Consider the following 19,937-nt stretch of genomic DNA (forward strand, 5'->3'; position numbering starts at 1 on the left):
ACATGGCAGGAATATCTGATAAGATTATATTTAGCGTCATCACAATTGTCGGGGCGTCCTTAAGATTGTCGGAAGGGGAAGATTGGGTCTGATAGTGGCCTAATTATCTTGCCATGTGAACCAGGTTTGATGTTATGACGCCTCACGGAGCGACTGATTGATCTGTTATAACAACGCACCGAGCCACTAACCGATCGGATGTTATGACGCCTCACAGAGCGACTGATTGATGCGTTATGACACCGCACCGAACATGTTTTCACTATTATTTGATTTCTTTGTGCGACTGACATCGTTATTCAAGCATTCAAAAGGCGTTTGCTATCGCCACACAATTCCAACACATGAGAAAGTTTTTGACAGTTCTTGTTATTGAAAGAAACATTGTCTCCCTAACCGGATAGAGTTGTGATGTCATCACATGTGCGCTTAGGCGCTGTCTAGCGGGATCTTGAACATTTTTTCTTTTTTATACAAATGAAAAAAATGAAATATTTTACAAAAGCACATTTATTTGTAAACACCAACACGTTACTTTGATTCACTTCTGTTGGTTTTTACATAGAATGAAAGAATCAACCAATCAATATGAGCGGAGGCTTAGTTACCCATAATCCCATCTGGGCATCTGTGTGTTAATGTTCAAATTTTCAGAATTAGTGCATTATTTTAAAATTAACAGACGTGTTATATATCACTTTGTACATTTTAAGAGTTTACATTAATGTAGTTATTGTATCCAGAATAATTTTATTTTTAAAGCAAAACCATTGTTGGGAAAGTGTAGGGACACGGACCCACAACAGGGGGCGCAAAGGAACCGGACAATGGATGAGCCAATAAATAACAATTTACTGTTGTAAATGTGCACAACGGAATACAGACAGAACCAGAATTTGGATTACAGACAATTACACGAAGATGACGTGTGGGCAGGCTCGAGGATAGGAGAGCACCGTCCAGAGAAGAGCCAGACCCCACACGATTTCCACTGCCACCGGATCTGGAAACACACTGGAGATGCCAAGTCCTGAGTCCCCAGGTGGCCACCGTCTTCAGCTGCCGGATCTGGTACTGCTGGCAGGAAGCAGAAAAACAGATGTAATGAGTGTGTGAAAACACACCCAGTAAACAGTCAGCACGTCTTTCTTTCCAGGTGGGAACAACACCTCCACCTCCAACACAGTTCAGCTCCGGTTGTCTCTGTAGTTCGGTGTGACAAGTGAACGCCCTTCACTTTGTCACCACTCCGTACTCCGACAGACGACAACAGTGAGTAGACTCCTGAAACAATATCACAGAATAGAGAAAGTAATGTGCGCACGGCACAATGACGGCTGAGGTATTACCTTAGAGGTAGACGATATCTCGGCAGTGAGGTGGAGATGTTGTCTGGCTTTTATGGGATGGTTGATGATGATGAGTGGTGATGAGTGACAGCTGGTAAGGGTGATGAGTGACAGCTGTCACTCCGGTGGCTCCTGCGTGGTGGCAGCGCCCTCTCGTACCCGAAGCCCGCACTTCGGGCAGGGCGCCCTCTGGTGGTGGGCCAGCAGTACCTCCTCTTCTGGCGGCCCACACAACAACCATAACTCAAACCTGCTTTCCATTTCAAGACCTCTGCCTCTGCAGGGCCTCTCTGTCCTGTCAGGATAAATGACGTTCTCTTACAGCAGGGGGTAGAGTGCACAAAGACAAGTGCTGGGTTCATTGGCTGTTTGGGTTTGTGATCACCATTGGTTCTATCAGAAGCTTTAGCGGTGTTTAAACTCAAAATCAGCTTCTTAGTAGCTGAGAGCATATGGGAGGCAAAATTTAAAGTTAGCGGTTATCTATAGCTTCCAATAAGTTTTTAGGCAGTTTATCGGTTTAGTTATTGAAGCTAACTTTTTGGTTAGCTGTGCCCACCACCGACAGTGACCTAGGCAAACAAAATTGGTTTATGAGCCAATTATTGTCATTTGCAAGTAAATCCTCATGTTCCCTGAATACTCGCTGCACCATTTACAAGGTCCTCTAACAGTACTAACACAGCTACTGTTAGTGCCATTTTCCTCATCATTTTGCACGTGCACTTATATCCATATAACTGCAAACACGTGGCTGTGTTAATTGTTCATCAGTGTGTTTCTGATGTCATCACTCTGATGACTTCATGTTTTCACACTATTAACGGTTCCCAGCATCACCGCTATGTGTCTGCAGAGGAACAACAGCTGTAGAAATGTGCGTACGCCAGCCAGGATGTTGGAGTGGAGCACTGCACATTTCCACGGTCATTTCACTTTTGATATATCTGAACCTTGGGGTGGAGACAGGCGTACGCCACGTTTTTGTGCGTACACACACTTTGTTGGTCTCTGTGGTGAATCTTTGGGTGAGACTCAAATGAGGAGGATCACTAACACTGTGAGAGAACATCAGACACCACATTTAGTCCATGTGGTGTGATCCAGCACACAGGTGTCTCAATATGGAGGACCCCACAGACTGGAGAAGGCCATGGACACAGCCACACTTCACCTAGGTAAGGACACTCCCACTTTTTGCCTGCCTAAGGACACACCTACATTTCAGCTGGCCAACAGCACACCCACATTTGTGGGTGTGTCCTTGACCAGGCCACTGTGCTCAATGGGACCTTCAAAGCAGCAGAAATGCTTCTGAACCATGTCCCATCAACTGAATTTACCCCAGGTGGACTCCAATTAAGCTGTAGAAACATCTCAAGGATGATCAGTGGAAACAGGAGACACCTGAGCTCAATTTTGAGCTTCATGGCAAAGGCTGTGAATACTTATATACGTGTGACTACTTAGTTTTTTAATTTTAATAAACTTGCAAAAATCTCTAAAAACCTTTTTTCACATTGTCATTATGGGGTATTGTGTGTGGAAGTTTGACAGAAAAAAATGAATGTACTCCCTTTTGGAATAAGGCTGTAATATAAAATGTGGAAAAAGTGAAGTGCTTGAATACTTTCTGGATGCACTGTATACAAAATAATTGTATTTACTATGTTTCTCAATATTTCATTTGTAACACATTGTTTTATTTGGAATAAACTAGCTTAGACTACAAGTATAATAAGCAACTTTATTTTGTGCTGGTTTTAAACAGCTATAAATGTCAAATGTATTACAACATTTTAATTCCAACAAAAATTTAATTTATTTGGTTTAAGGTGGCTGTAAATTGTTCTCCTTCATCTACCTGCTATTAGAATCATTTAAATTTGAAGCAGGTCATACTGATAAACTGAGATTTAAATTTGAGAATTTAAATGAACTGGTCTGATATTTTATTTTTATGAAAGATTTTGAAAAAGTGACTTTATTTTTTAGTGTTTTAACTTTAAATCCTGCTGCTTCACCCTGAAGTTAATTATTGGCTGCTGGTTTTCTTGTGCTTTTGAGGTGCAGCCGGCGTGAAGAGATAAATCAGTAAAGAGCAGAATATTTCCCTCTGAAGGTAAAGTAGAAATAAATTAATTTTCCTGAGTCAAGCAAACACTGCTTTGCTTTTTGTGCATTGGAGAGGCACAGTGATGTGAGATAACGGGCGGTGTCACTGAACGGCGTTTAATAAAAACCTCGGTGATAAATTAGTTTAATCAGAGCAGAAGCTTTTTCCTGTAATGTAAACAGGACATCAGGCTTCACTGAACATCGGAGTGTGAATCTTTATGATACAACCAAAGCTGCTGCTGGTCACATGATGCTTAATATGTGACCGCATGGCGAATCATCTGTGACGGTTAATGCTTCAATCTGACTAGGCATGTGAATCTCATCACTGACAACAATTTGATACGCACCAGCGATACATGGTGATACTGATGATACAATGCGATACTATTCACTCCTGTTCCCGATTTGATGCAATTTGATATGTATTTGATGGTGATTCAATTCCTCACAATGCAATACGATCCAATTTGGGGCAATATGCTTAGGGATGGGTATTGATAAGATTTTACCTATATCGATGCCATTATCGATTCTGCTTATCGATCAGATTCCTCATTGATTCCATTATCGATACCTCCTGTGAATTTTCTGTGTACTAAAAATAGGCTTTACAGGTTTCCTATGTCAACAACATTTTATTGAGTTTTAAAGTAAATAAATATGAAATTGGTCACTGGATCCTTGATCTCTGGACATAAATAAAAATAAACAAAAGCTGTAGTTTTTGTCAAAAGCATTTCCTTTCAGACATTAATGACACAACTGTAACTCCATAGACTCTAAGCTGAGCTCTTATAGCCGGCTGCACGTCAGGATGTAATTCATAAAAAATGCAGGACGTCTCATTTTGGGGAAAAACAGTTTTGGTCACTTGTAGTTTATTGGTTGTATTATAACATTTGGAAAGAGGTGTCATTTGATTTAAAACGGCGATTAGCTGTGAAGTTATTAATTCAAACTGAAATCTGCGTGGCGTTTTGGAGCTCCACACTTAGTCCCACAAAACAGAGGATATTATTATTATTATTATTTCCACTTCCTTTTCCACTTCAGTTTACGCACGGCTGATGCTCACGCCAGAGAACCATCGCGTAAAACTGCGGTGTGGAACGGGGGATGATTCTCGTTTCTTTCCTGTAACAAGACAAGAGTCCCAGTTCGTGACTTTAACCCACACAAAGGTGACTCACGATTGACATCTTCAAATGGCTTTGAGAGGGGTTAATGAAGACATGGCGGACCCGCCGCTTCTGAAAAGCAGTGAAGCAGAGAACCAGCGAACAGCGGGTCGAAGCGCTGCTTCGTTGCTTCAAGCTTCAAGCAGACCCGCTGCAGTCTGCAATCAACGTGGAGAAATAATCATTTTCTCGATAAACACCCTCAAAAACAATGGTCGCTCCAGTGTCCCACAACATCTGTGGTGCATTCAATGTGTCTCAGAAAAAATTGACGCAAGCAGGCAGCCAACGATGCAACACGATTTCACCCGCCAATTGAATTGATGCACACTGAATGAATTGATGCACTTGCATCGTGCACGTTTATATCTAGATACCGATTTCTATCGATTAATCTCCACATGCCTGAATCTGACAAGTATCATCTTTGCTTTGCCAACATGACTCATTAAAGAAAAAAGATAAAAAAGGAGAGTTTGTCTCCTCATCAAACGTAATATCAAAATATCACTCCTGCCCTCTAGTGGCCGGTTGCATTAAAGCCAGTTTTTACTTCATGCGGATGTGTTGGTGAACACAGGGATGCAGCCTTATTCAGCCCTGCCCACTTTTACAACAGAGGCATTTCCATTGTGTCTTAGGACTTCCGCTGAGCCGCACAAGCTCGTATAAAAGCACAATCAAGTTAAAATTCTACCCGACGAGTAGTACTACCATAAAATTACGTACTGTTAATATATGTATGGTGTTATTTCATGCAGTGCTTGGTTGTATCAAATGCCAGAAAACAAGTATATTAGATAGCAGCTAAGCTACAAACATAGCTCACCCGTTTGTCTCACTAACATCTGCCATAGCTTCTTCAGTGGAGCGTTGTAGTCCAGCCATTTCGCTGGGTAAGGATCCAGTGGTGTGGGTTTTTTCTCCACAAAATAAAAAGAACAGACATAGGGAGGTTTGGGTGGATTTTTCAAATTCAGTGCCTTTAGCCAGTACCGGAGATCCTTGTCTTTCAGTGGAGGAGGGAACAAGTTAAATGCTGGTTCCTCTTCTTCCAGTTGTTGTGGCACCCATGAACTGAACAATTAATGCTGCTCATGTTTGGGCACTTCTAGCGTACTGTGTTCCCACGTAGCTAATCATCAACGCAGTGGCAAACCAGAAGTTGCTTGACAAAATGGAGCCGCCCACCCTGACTTCCTGAATAGAGGGTTTTCAATCACGTGACCGATTTGCTGCAGGACAGGTGCCGTCTTCATTCTGGATTACAAGGAGGCTGGCGCGTGATAGAAAAATGGACAGAATGTACGGTTATTATGATGCTTTAAATCCTTGAGATAAAGCTATCTATCATGATAGATGTGTAGCAGTTGGTTCAGTGGATCCATATCTTGTACCAGATAGTGAATTTAGTGGTGATGTAATGAACTGGTTGACAGTGTCACACTGCGATATTGTGAACTAGGAAGCTGCCGACCAGGTCAGCCTCGCCGGCCTCCTGTGGAGCTCTGAAAGCGGAGGTCGGTCTTGAAGTCCTGAGCAATTTCTCTCACCAGGCGCTGGAAGGGCAGCTTGCGGATCAGCAGCTCAGTGCTCGAGGACCACAATGTAAATAAGCATCCGTATTGGAAGCGTTGTGTTATCCTCGGCAGTATTTTTATGTATTCTTATATAATTTTATTGCTGAATAAAATAAAATAAAATTCTGGGAGCAGTGGATTTCTGGTAGTGGTGGATCTCGCTCAGCGCCACGGTGCCGTGAGGCTTCTTCACACCGATGTTAAAGCTTCTGCAATTGTTCGCCAAATGCACGTAGCATAACACAGCGGCCACTGCGTCGTAATCCAGAATGGCCGCGGGACACAAAATGATGTGACCGATACGTCACATGAAAACCCTCTATAAGGTAAACAGTCAAGAAGGACAATGCCTTTTTGAGGCAGTTTGCTGTGGGTCACACCTGTTCAGAGCGAGAGCATTTTTCTTCTGTCTGATTTTCAGTGTGAACCTGTGTTGCAGCACCTCTGGTGGTAGCTTTGTGCTCACTGCAGGTGTGTCAGAAAACTTGCCAAACCCTCGGCCTTGTTGACGTAAACACACTTCACGTGTCCTGCTGTGGCTGGATGTGGACTCTGTGTCCACAGGGTAAAGAAGTCAGCAGGCTTCAGAACCTTTCCTGCCATACTCCGACCTTCTGGAATATCCTGCCTGTTGGGATTAGAAAGGCAACTTTCACAAACTCTTAAGACAAGTCTGAAAAGACATTTACTTTCTCCTGCCTACTGTTATCTTTACGGTTTTACCTTATTTTAACTATATTTGCTGACTGACGTTTGAATCATTTTCTTGGTTTTAATTTTGATTTTACTTGGGGACATGGCATCTTTGTTTCATGAGTTATGTCCATCACTTTATTGATTTGTTTTCATTTAGGTGCTTTATACATTATTATGAAATAAATATGTAAATAAATAACAAATAAAGAACAAACGTATTTCTTAGTCTGGCAGCACAAATAATTCTTCAATTTGAGCTAAAAACCAAAATTCTGGGATGAGCAAGATCCAGATTTATGACAAATGTACACAAAATTCAGTGCTTTGAAGCAAAACTGAACAAATGTTTGCATTATTATTATTAGAGGTTTTAAGTCAGAAATTTGTACATAATTAGGCGGGTGGTCCCTTTGAGTGACAGTTTTTTTCCCCAGATATTTGCGATGATATATGACTTGCTGTACCGTCAAATCTACAAAGAAGTCTGTGCTCCAGTATTTCTGTTACCTGCCATTTTAGTTTTATTTAAACCATGTGTCAGCACTGTTAGCTTTGGGTTAGCGCTAAATCACAGTTAGCTTGGTGCTATATGCTTTAATGTCCGCACACAAGCCAGTTATGAAAATCACATCCACTCCACAAACATTTGTGTGAATAAAACGTCAGAACCATTTATGGCTTAACAGGCAGTAAAGCCCACATGATGATGACCCAAATTCTCTCTTCAGGAAACCCGTGAGGTGACATCATGGGGGTGTCTCCAGCCTGTTGTTTTTTTTCCTCCTGGTCCTGTCAAGGATATTTAAGGTAATAAAGCAGCAGGTGTCTCTGTTTTTCAACAAAGTCTCGGCCCCTCATGAACAATCCCATTAAATGAATCAAAAAGAATGAGATTACAAGAGGCTCCCATAATGGCGTGCCAGAGTTCGGGTTTGAGACACGGACCGTCACTATTTACCAGGGTGGATGCTGTCGTGAGTGCACTGATGCGTCAGATTTAATTTATAGTGTGTTATGAGACATTATCAGGCTGCTGTGAAGAGGAAATAACAGCTGTTCCTCTTCTGAACGCTAAGCCAAAGTGGACGCCGGCGCTGCCCACAGATAAGATTGGCTCAGATTTTTTTTTTTTTTTGAGCCATTGTCATTTAAGACCATTGTCATTTCCTAATTTATTTCCTTTGTTGCCACAGGTGCAGATAACATTTTCAGGTCTGAAGGATTTGGATGCTGCATCGCGCTGCTGGAACGTATTTATCTGTGGATGCTGAATGAACCCTCACAAGTGCACTTTTTTTGCATCACGAAATACACGCTAACAAAAGATTCCTGCTGCTAAAATGAGATGGCGAGCCTCAGAGAGAGAATCATATTGATAACTTGGAGAATAAAGCAATTTCTCTCTCTTTTTTTTATCACGGTTTCATATTGCGCCTGGTGCAATGGGCTGTGAGGTAAATTTACTCACGGAGTACTTCTTCTCTGCAGTATACAGTCGTGCGCGCTCTCTAAAATCCATCCTAATGTATCCGTTGTTGAGATCCGGCTCTGGTGGAGTGTGAACAAACAAATTGGATTGTGCCCACCCCGGCCTACGGAGGTTGTTCCCTGCATATTTTCACATAACGTCTCAATATACCCGCACACACAAAGACCTTTAAAACCATTTTCCAAGGTCAGAACAAATGCTTGGACTGTAGTGCCTTTTAATGAGAAAAGCACTCGGAGCCCCTGCTGCAAAAGTCGCTTTCCAAAAAAGATAAAATGGTCTCTCCATCCTCGCTGCGTGTCACTCCTTCAGTCTGCAGGGCGGCGGTACAGTGTGGTGGCCTCTGCTGCCACCAAGCTTTTATCTCATTATCATAAACCGCCTTTTGTTAAGCTGTCAAACATTTGGGATTTTACTCCTAATTTTACTGTGACAATATGTCTCAGGTTTCACGGTAAATGCAGAGAATCCACAGCCAGTAATTTAATTAAATTAATTTAAATTATTTCATTTATATAGCACCAAATCACAACAACATTGCCTCAAGGCGCTTCACTCAAGTAAGGTCTAACCTTACTAATCTCCAGAGCAAGAACACAGGTGACAGTGGTAGAAAAACTCTCTCTGATGATTTGAGGAAGAAACCTCGAGCAGACCAGGCTCAAAGGGGTGACCCTCTGCTTGGGCCATGCTACCGACACAATAGACGAAACAATTTACAAAACAAATATACAGGAAATTTTGCCGGTGCACAGGACAGGACGGTTTAGACTATGGCATTCAAATTTTCTTCAACTTATTGCAGGCACAAGAAAGTGCAACATATGGAAGGATGCGCTAACAGAGTGTGTTTCTTTGTCCCCCGTTCTGGTCTGATGGTCGATGAAGTTTTCATTACACATGGAAAGTCAAGAGGGCGTGGTCAGCAGCAGCTCCTTTCCATTTAAAGCACGAGGCACAGAAACGGCATAAAGTTAAGCTGCTGAGATGAAGTGTGCTGGTTCCTATTTTTAAGAACAAGGGTGATGTGCAGAGCTGCAGTAACTACAGAGGCATAAAGTTGATCAGCCACAGCATGAAGTTATGGGAAAGAGTAGTAGAAGCTAGGCTTAGAAAACAGGTGAAGATCTGTCAGCAGCAATATGGTTTCATGCCAAGAAATAGCACTACAGATGCAATGTTTGTGCTGAGAATACTGATGGAAAAGTATAGAGAAGGCCAGAAGGAGTTACACTGTGTGTTTGTGGATTTAGAGAAAGCTTATGGCAGGGTGCCAAGAGAAGAGTTGTGGCATTACATGATTAAGTCTGAATTGGCAGAGAAGTATGTGGGGGTAGTGCAGGACATGTATAAGGATAGTGTGACAGTGGTGAGATGTGTAGTAGGAATGACAGACTCATTCAAGGTGGAGGTGGGATTACACCAAGGATCAGCTCTGAGTCCTTTCTTCTTCACAATGGTGATGGATGGTTGACTGATGAGATCAGACAGGAGTCTCCATGCTGTGATGTTTGCAGATGACACTGTGATCTGTAGTGAGAGTAGAGAGCAGGTTGAGTCTAACCTGGAAATGTGGAGATATGCTCTGGAGATCAGGGGAGTGAAAATCAGTAGAAGCAAGTACTGTATATGTGTATGAGTGAGGGGGAGCCTAGTGGAATAGTGCTGTTACAAGGAGTAGAAGTGGTGAAAGTAGATGAGTTTAGATACCTGGGGTCAACTGTCCAAAGTAATGGAGAGTGTGGTAGAGAGGTGAAGAAGAGAGTCAGTAGGTGGAGAAAGGTGGCAGGAGTGATTTGTGACCGAAGAATATCAGCAAGAGTGAAGGGGAAAGTCTACAAGACAGGAGTGAGATCAGTTATGTAGGATGACTTGGAGATGGAGGCACTAACAAAAAGACAGGAGGGGGAGCTGAAGATGTTGTGATTCTCTTTGGGATTCACGAGAATGGACAGGATTAGGAATGAACATATCAGAGGGACAGCTCAGGTGGGACAGTTTGGAGACGAAGTCAGAGAGGTGAGACTGAGATGGTTTGGAGATGTGCAGAGGAGGGACCCAGGGTATATAGGGAGAAGGATGCTGAGGATGGAGCCACCAGGCAGGAGGAGAAGAGGGAGGACAAAGAGGAGGTTTCTGGATGTGCTGAAGGAGGACATGCAGGTGGGTGGTGAAACAGAGGAAGACACAGAGGACAGGGTGAGATGGAATCGATTGATCTGCTGTGGCGACCCCTAATGGGAGCAACCAAAAGAAGAAGATAAAGCGATGCTGCTAGCTGATCTGTTAGGACACAGTTTTATAAAACTGCATAAAGCAATGTTGCTAGCTGATCAAGCTGCTGTAATTACAGACATTGGTGTGTTGTCAGTCATAGCAACCTAACTTGCAATTGGTCAAACTTTACCATTACTCTTTACCATTACCATTCTCTAGGAGTTGTCAAGCACAAATATCGCCCCCTGGAGGAAATTTGAGTGACTGTAAGGATTTTGGTGAATCACATTGAAATGAAGTGAAATTAGATCAGAATCTTTGAGATCAGCGCAGTCATGTGAGTGCATATCAAGCGCAGAAGCAGTTGCCCAGCAACCAAAACTGCTGCTTTGTGCTGTTGAGCAACATAAACAAATAAATAAAAGCTGCTTCACATCAAGACGGCCATGGGCTCTCAATCCCTCTGGTCCTTTCTGTGTGGAGTTCATATGTTCTGTGCGTGTTCTCGTGGGTTCCCTTCTGGTGCTCCGGATTCCTCCGAACCTCCACAGATGTGCAGGTTCGGACAACTTTTTGCGTTTCATGCCTCGTCTTCACACATTGGTATTTTGGAAAACGCAGCTTTTTCTATGCCAGTTTTTGTCAAACTGGTGGTCCTGGTGGTCCTTGACTATACTGATAAAATATCACATTTTAAATTAATATCATATTCAAACTTAAAAGCGTTTCTCAATCTAACTAAATGACTCTAGAGTTTAACAGAGAGCAGCACAGATGTGACAGAGTAAACAAAGTGATTTTTAAAGCCGTCAATGTTAGTTTGTAATTTGTCATTTTTACGGTTGGAGGAGTAAACAGACCGGTTGTTTAAGGATATTTGTGGAGTTAGGTGGTCTGCAAGTTATTAATTAATTAATGAATTTTAATTGCTGAAGTGGCTAATAAAGGTTTGAGAGACTGATCTCTGTGTTACCTGAGCATGTCGGCCGCAGTGGTCACTCGAACCGGCTCGGACCGGCTCCGACCTCGCCGTGAGCCTTAATAGGCTTAAACCAGTTACGAAAATGAATAAATAATTAAACAAACAAACATGAGTCTCATAAAGAAACAGAAAGACAGAAGCTGAAAAGAATTAATAAAACATTTAATTTCTTTATTTGTGTGTATTGAAGACATAATTTGATGTATTTTTCCTGATGGTTCTTAAACACAAATTTGGCGGCTCAGTGATCTGATCACTGCGTGACATCAAATGGTAAAGTGCACGTGTCTTTTTTCTTCTTGTGTCTGTTAATCCATCTTCTCCTGTATGAAGCGTCTGTTGGCGGCCGTGACTCTGAAGTACTTTATTTTGCGCTCCTCCGCAGTCAGCTGCACGCTCACAAACCATCTGTCTTCGTCGTTCTCTGGCCACAATTGATCTGCGGCACTCTGGAAAATATTTATGATGAAACGTCTCATTTTTTTAAGCGGCCCATTTAAACCAGCTGCAAACATAAATCACCTCCAAATCCGAGCCGATTGGATCGCCGTCCCACAGGAATCCATTATTTCTATTAGATCAGCTCTAAGTGGGTAAAACGGCTTAATCCAGTATCGATCTGAACACGTATGTTGGTCGCCCGGGGTGCAGTGATATGAGACGCCATGTGGCGGGCCCGGACACTGATGCTCGCGCAGCTATCTCCTTCCCGCTCATAAATAACGTGAGTGTGAGCGCTAATCCTGGCTAATACCCAGCGAGCTGACGCTGCTGCTAATTAACTCTTCTGATGGCGCTCACACACACAGCTATAAATTAATGATGTGAAGAAAATAAATAATGAAGTGCAGTGTTTTGTGGGTTGAATTATTGTTCAAAATAAACAAAACAAACCAGCAGGAAGATTTGAACTGACTGAACAAACCATTTGACATCACTGATGTTGCTGTATAGGCTCCGCCCCCCCGGGGCCTTAACAGTAAATGGGTTTAAAAAAGTGAATGACTGAGTAAATTAATGAATATTGTTGTTGTACTGCATACAAACACAACATTAAAACCAAGTGCAAATTACAAATAAATAAAATAAATAAATTCATCTGAATCTTCAGCTGTAACCCTACGGTCACATTAGCTACAAGCGATGGTGGCAAAGTGACGTGCTGACGTTAGTTTTCAATCATTGTGGGCATTTTTCAGAAACAACCAGTCACTCTGTTGCCAGCTAGGCAGAGTCAAAATAGACAAGAAATTGATTTTTTGCAGATACTGAACAATGTGACACAGCAACTCCTAATCCGAGTAAAAAGGCAGCGTGACATAACCCAAGATGGTGGAAAATGCTCCTATACAGCCGTATTTCTGTATACATCTAACATGTTTGCCTTTTTTTATAATAATATAATAATGCTGTTTTTGTCACCAGGCAAACACCTCTGAGGTGATTTACAAGACATCTTACGGCGATGTTAGCATGCTAACTAGCAATACATGAACATCATTGTGAAAGATGTTGCGCTGAAACAAATTAAGAGAACTTAGGTTACATTTGGCAGTCACGCATGGTGGGAAAACTCACAGTGACAGTGTCGGGTTTTAGCGTATTGTATAATCTGTTGTTAAGTATTGTGCACATTAACGGCAAGTAGCCTCAAGCTGGCCATGCCCAGGGAACACCCATCAAACTACACATGCAAACTGCTTGTCATCATTTGTTGCTAATGTGTCCGTGGGGTAACCATTTTCTCACAGCTGTTTGTCCCACGCAGGCACCCATCATTTGTCATGAAATGGTGCCTGTAAGATCCACCATCCCGCCAATCACATCTTCTGATACGCCACTGTCCAATGACAGTGAAGGCCTTTAAACCTTAACGGCCTCCATCACCAGGAAGTCATAGCTGAGCGCAGAGAGTTAATTAGCAATGGGCGGAGCCAGGAGAGTTAGAAACGATGCATGCAGGCCAGGTGATCTCTGAGAGCAAAGTTCACAACCCCTTGGACGTGTGACATTTGTTCTCTAAAAATACCGTGTGATGTGGATGAACTCAATTCAATTATGGGCAGGATTTACGTATAATAAACATATGTAGTCCTAAGTAAATTAAATTACATTATCTTTCATGGATGTGCTTTATTTGAGTTGGGGCTACATATATTTATTAGATGGAAATCTTGCACATAATTGAATTGAGTTCATCCAATGCATCAGTTTTTTGATTGTGGAATAACTGACATGGAGGAGACTTGTTTCATGTTACTAGTCTATGTAAAAAATTAATCAGCTGAGCAGCTTTAATTAGTGCTTCAGGCGAATAACGTCTGGGCTTGTAAAACAGGAACTGCAGAAAATGTTCATGTTTATCAATGATAACATTTCAGAAAAAAAAGTAGAAAAGTAACAGCACGTGTGGGGCGGAGCTAACGATGCTAACGATGCCTCCTTATTGTCACATAGAGTCTGAATGCACACGTTCATGGTGTGTTTCACAGTTTTATTAATTTCTTGAGAATCCATGTGCATCACAGAGTCTCCATGATGACAGATGACACGGTCACGTGCACGCTGAGGGTCATCTGTGTCAGTAAATGGCCTCCATCCCGCATTTCCGCTACAAATAGTCTGAAGCCGAGCGTGAAATGAAAAGCAGCCGAGGAGCATGAAATGTTGCCAAAATGGACACATTTATCCTTTTTGTTTTTGAAGAAGCCGGGGAAATAATGGCAGAGATTTTACATAAAGTCATGCAATCTTCACAAACAGTGCGGATACGAGAGTTTTCACACCGTCATAATGGATCATTGTGGGCGTTGCAAGGTCTGATGCTGCTACCGCGCTTTCAGTCGCGTATGCAGATGAGAACAACCTGAGGACGAATTACTGGAATTATCTGCAAAAACAAACAAAATACTTTACTCAGTGAGAGGACGGCGAAGGCGGCAAGGCACGGCATTTGATATTTAAATGAAGATCTACTTTATTTCTGCTGTTTTGTAATTCAAATCCGGCTGTAGGAAAGCTCGTGCTCCTCCAGAGGGCCGGGGGAATGTAGCATGGTCTTCCTCTGAGATCAGAGCCAGAAGACTGAAGTTTGGACCATAATGCTGCTGTGAGAAACTGAGCACCACAGCAACAACCGAGGGGATTGCTGAGACAAGAGACACAAAAAATAAACAAACAAAAAAACAGTTTTACTGCCACAAAATGACATGTTCCCAGATGGTCGAGCTTCTCACCCTGACCAGGAGTGTGACGCCAGATGCCTGATGGAGGACCCTGATTTACGCTTCTTGTTTCTATGACCTTACTCTTTCTGTCATTACCCAAACTTCTTGACCATAGGTGAGGCTGGGAGCATGATTCAACAGGTAGAGAGTTTCACCTTCTGGCTCAGCTCCTTCCGGTACACTGTCGGTAAAACATCATGCTCTGCTGCAATCCATCTGTCGATCTCATGCTCCAACTTACCCCCAAGCATTACTATCAGAAGGGACTCTGTGTTGAGCTGCTGCTTCTTTGCATCAAAAGGAGCCAGCGAAGGTATTTTGGGCATCTGGTGAGGATGCCCACTGGTGGTCTCCCTAGGGAGGTCTTCCAGGCATGTCCAACTGGGAGGAGACCCTGGAGAAGATCCAGGACACGCTGGAGGGATTATATTTCCCAGTTGGGGTGGGAACACCTCAAGAGTTAGAGGTCTTGGCAGAGTAAAGGGAAGTGTGGAATGAGCTGCTTGGTCAGCTCCAGCCATGCCCCACCCCCGGGTAAACGCCAGAAAATGAATGAATGATGAAAATGACAATGTTTAGAAAAGCATCAAAAATAAGGGAAGTGCAGCACCAGTGCATGCTCCGAGACTGAGTGTGTGTCTCAATATCATTAAAATAATAACAGCCTTGAACAAAAGCAAACATTTGTTCTGGGAAACCAACGCACGCACACACACTATTGTGCAGTGTGTGTGTGTGTGTGTTTGGACAGGAGCCCTAATGCATCACCGTGATGACAGCGGACAGACTGTTTGCTTTGCTGCAGCTGATATCAGACTTAATGATGTCGTTCTTCATTGCTGCTGACCCGTCCGTCACTGACAGGCCCCAGCTGAGGTTCATTTGGGGACGTTGGAGGGGGTGCGGGGGGTGTTGTATGGTGTAGGAAGCTGCCTGTGCAGATTTTTATTTGGGATCTGCCAATCTGACTTTTGTTACGTTTCCAAACAATCTGTTAGTAATCAGAATAATTGCAAATCTGAACAGAAACATGTTGTATGAACCCGTCAGTCAGTCTGGAGTCACTAAAGTTCAGATAAGAAGGCCACAGCCCGTTCATAATCCATCAGACAGGAACGTACCAACTCCTGTTAGTGACAGAAACACTTGATCAAATGTATCATTTTCTCTGAGACTGAGATTCTATTTTTATAACAACAGTAATAATACACGGTGACATCACTGCCGCACTACACTCTGTGTGTAGGAGGTTGCTCTGTCTTGTGATTCTGACTCCTCCCACTCACCTCTCTCAGGACGTGAACTTGCGCTCTCTGGCACAGCAGCCAAACGCTCTGATCAGTTGGTAATAAAATCGGGCTCTAACCTGAGTGGCCAGGGTGTCCTTTGGCTGTCGGGGGAGGGAGGCCTGTGTAAATTGAGTACGATATAACGGCTGAGCGGATTGTTGTCGTCTGATTGGTGGTTTGTATGTCACGTGATATTGATCATTCGTCCCATTTGCCATTTTGTTCCATTTACCGTGCAGTTTTCATTCTGTACCATTGAACTCCGCAACCACTGCACGCTCACACTAGCAGCGATGGCGTTTAGCTTAAAAACAAACATGGCGGGGTGTGTTTTGGTGACAGACGACGATTTGAATGAGCTTATGGACGCTGCTCAATCTTCAAACACAACAAAACAAATCGTGTACACCACAAACCATCTGGAGGCATTTGCAGTATTCGCTGGGACGTCTCTAGCTGAAGTAGAAACGCTGTTGGATGAAGAGCTCGACAAATTTCTGCTGTGATTTTTTGCTGGACTGAAGAAAGCAGACAGCAGTCTGTACACTAACAATTTTGGATTGGATTGGAATTTAAAGTTCATGTTGGACTGTTAGAACCACCCCAAAAATCTTTTATCAGTGAATAAAATATCAAATAACAGGATCTATTTTAGACGTTATATAAAAGAAATAATGAATGTTTTTTATTCGGGCAATGGAACGAATATTTCATCTTTCACATCTTTTGGGTTGGCATCACTGCCGCGCTTCATTTTATGCGCCGGCGTGACATCACTGCCACGCTTCACTTTATATGCTGGAGTGACATCACCACTGCACTTAGCTGCATTTGATGAATCTCAGAAGTGAGAAGGTGAAATTATGTAATTTTTGAAAGACAGAAAAAAGTGTAAAGAAAGATATAAATGAAAATGTAAAATTTAATGGTTTATTAGCTAAAGAAAAACTGAATGCACTTTTTATTGTTTTGGTAGCAATGTGATGGATAACACCACCACAAACATTTATTGAAATATTTTTAGAATTTTAATGCAAGCTGACAAATGTACAAGCTGGAGGTGAGAAACCAAATTACACAGCAGGAATTCTGATCACGGGTATTTTTTAATTTTCATTGTCACAATAAGAAAATTCAGTTTCTCAGGTTTCCATCAAATGCAGCAATAAGACACCAGACTTTTTTTTTTTGTAAAATTTTAATTATAATAAATTATTAGTCATATACAGTTCTGTATCTGTCCACTTTTGTTGCAGTAAATTCTAAGTTAAATTTGACATGAGGGCTCACAGAACCTTTTCCTGAATGTGTACTTCACAATAAAAGCATTTTTGTTGAACAGGTGCAGGAGGCGCACAGTAAAATCTTTTAATGTGAACGTCATCATTGTACCAGCGCGACAGGACTTAACTGTTATTAAGATAGACAGAAATAGATAGCTTTTATTTTCATTGTCATTACAACACCGAGATTTCCGCACTCACATTCCACATACAAAAAGCAATTAATCTACAATTATTACTTGTTTACCGTAATAATGGCACACATCAGAATTAGGACAACACATATACATTTGACATTGTTTATGTGCACTAAACTTGAAACAGTCCGTTTTCCAAATTGAGGCGATGTGAGTGTGTTGGTAGCCACTGCAACTGTCAAGTTGCGCCGCCTGCCAGCTTGGAAAGAACGGGGGCCTGCCGCAGGAAGAGAGGTAAAAGGAAAAACTGGAGCATGCTTCAGTCCATGTGTAAGTCAGTTATTGTCTTTGTGGGTTGAGATAAGAATGGAGCCGAATAATCTCACCAAGGTCTGAATAAATTCCTCTGGAGGTAAACAGTGGGCAAATGACCTTGAGGGTAGATAGCCTGTAGTGTTGCAGCTGAGCAGTGAAAAACACTTTTTAACAGTTCCACTTGAACAGCCAAATCCCAATTATGAATTAAGAACATTCCCAATTATGAATTAAGAATATTCACCGGCCTCCGAAAGCTTCAGCCTCAACTGCAAGGCACGCATCAGCTCCAAGGTGTCATCCAATTTGCGTCTGAGTTCAAGAGTCATCGCAGTCTGAGAATGCAATGCCTTGCCAACCTCATTAATCATGACGGACAAGCGAGGGCCCGTGGTTCTTGATGCCACCGTCTTGACAATTTTTCGGTAGGTCAGGGCAGCACATAAGCCAAAAAGTACCAGCCCTGCTGCCATGAGACCAAAAATGAATAAATCCTCGACATCCTCAATGGAGAAAGGCGCCAAGCATGCCACACGCCAGTTTTGGAAAAGATCATTCCCCAGTTCATTTTTTGTTGTTTGTCTGGGTTGTGGTGGCAGTAGACCAAGCAGCTCATCCTGCAATTCCCTAGTTTCAGCTAGAGTGCCTTGATTAGAGAGAGGGGCGACACGAGGAGTCGGAAAAAAAATCGGTCACGTGGTGCCATCTTGGTTTCAAAGTTTTGTTTGCTGTTAATCTGTCTGCATGTAAACCCAGCTATTTCCAGCTAAATCAGACACAAAAGGCTGTGATTTGACACTTTTATGCTTTCAGTCGTTCGTTTGCCATCATAACAGTTTTTACAGTGTGCACGCTGATAAATTGATCAGACAAGTCCACACATTTACAGCATGAAGTCGGTAAAAGAGGAAAATGTACAGCTTACCTTTGATTTGGAGGTGATGATTGTAGAAAGAAAAGCTTGTTAAGGGTGAAATTAGTCCAGAATAAAGTATAATCCAGAGACAGAGAACTTTAAAACTGTCACACACGTCATTGCATGACACAGAGTCACAGAGCTGCAGCTGCATAAATCAAGATTTAAATTAATTAAATAATTCATCAAAAATTGTAAATTTGATAGCTTAACTATTTTTATATTAATTTTGACAGCACCTGTACCTGGATGTTGCTGTATGTGGTTAATTTTTTTTTTTAATGTTGAAAACATTAAAGGCCCATTCAGTAGTTCAGCACAGTACCAAAATGGTGCCATGTTCTGAGTTGACGCTGCTGTCCATTAAAGGCACTGTAGCTTCAATCAGGTTCTCCCATGCTTCGTGGGGAACCCCGAAGAGTTCCCAAGCCAGCTAGGAAATGTAATGCCTGCAGTGTGTTTGAGTCCTATGACTTCTGTGTAACTTCATCATGAAGTCATTCATACCAATCGGTCACAAATAATTTGCTGATCAGTGTACACATCATATCATCCATCTGGGCTTCTTCGTTAGTGAGATATACAAAAACATATTTTTCTGGACCATGTTTCCTTTAATCTTGACCTTTGGCCTTTGATTGCTATTCCAAAATCTAATCGCCTCCAGATGTCGCTGAAAGTAATATTCCCACTACGTTTGACTGAAATCTGTCCATCTTTTTTCAGCTATCTTGCCCCCCCACACACACACACCAGTGAAAACGTGCCCTCCTTGCCGATGTGCAGGGTAAAAGTGAGTCGTATTGCATCTGAAGTAATGTGAAGTTGCTCATTAATCTTCTCTTCATGAATAAGTGAAATGTGTTGAGAGTGAAAGCATGGTGAATGCCCCTAAACATGGCCCCTTGGCACCAAAAATCAAATTTATGGTACAGGCAAGTGTACAGTAATACATCAAATGAAAGCTGTTACTCTGTAGAATTCAGAAATGCATTTATTTTATAAATCAGATTTAATTTCCAGTATGTATATTCAACTCAACTCAACTTTATTTATAAAGCACTTTAAAATCAGCTGCAGCTGAAACAAAGTGCTGTACACGAAGAGACATACAAAAGGTAACAAACCACAAAGAACAAATAAAAACAAAAAACAAAT

The sequence above is a fragment of the Thalassophryne amazonica genome, chromosome 11 (genome assembly GCF_902500255.1).
Source record: "Thalassophryne amazonica chromosome 11, fThaAma1.1, whole genome shotgun sequence".
Classification (NCBI taxonomy): domain Eukaryota; kingdom Metazoa; phylum Chordata; class Actinopteri; order Batrachoidiformes; family Batrachoididae; genus Thalassophryne; species Thalassophryne amazonica.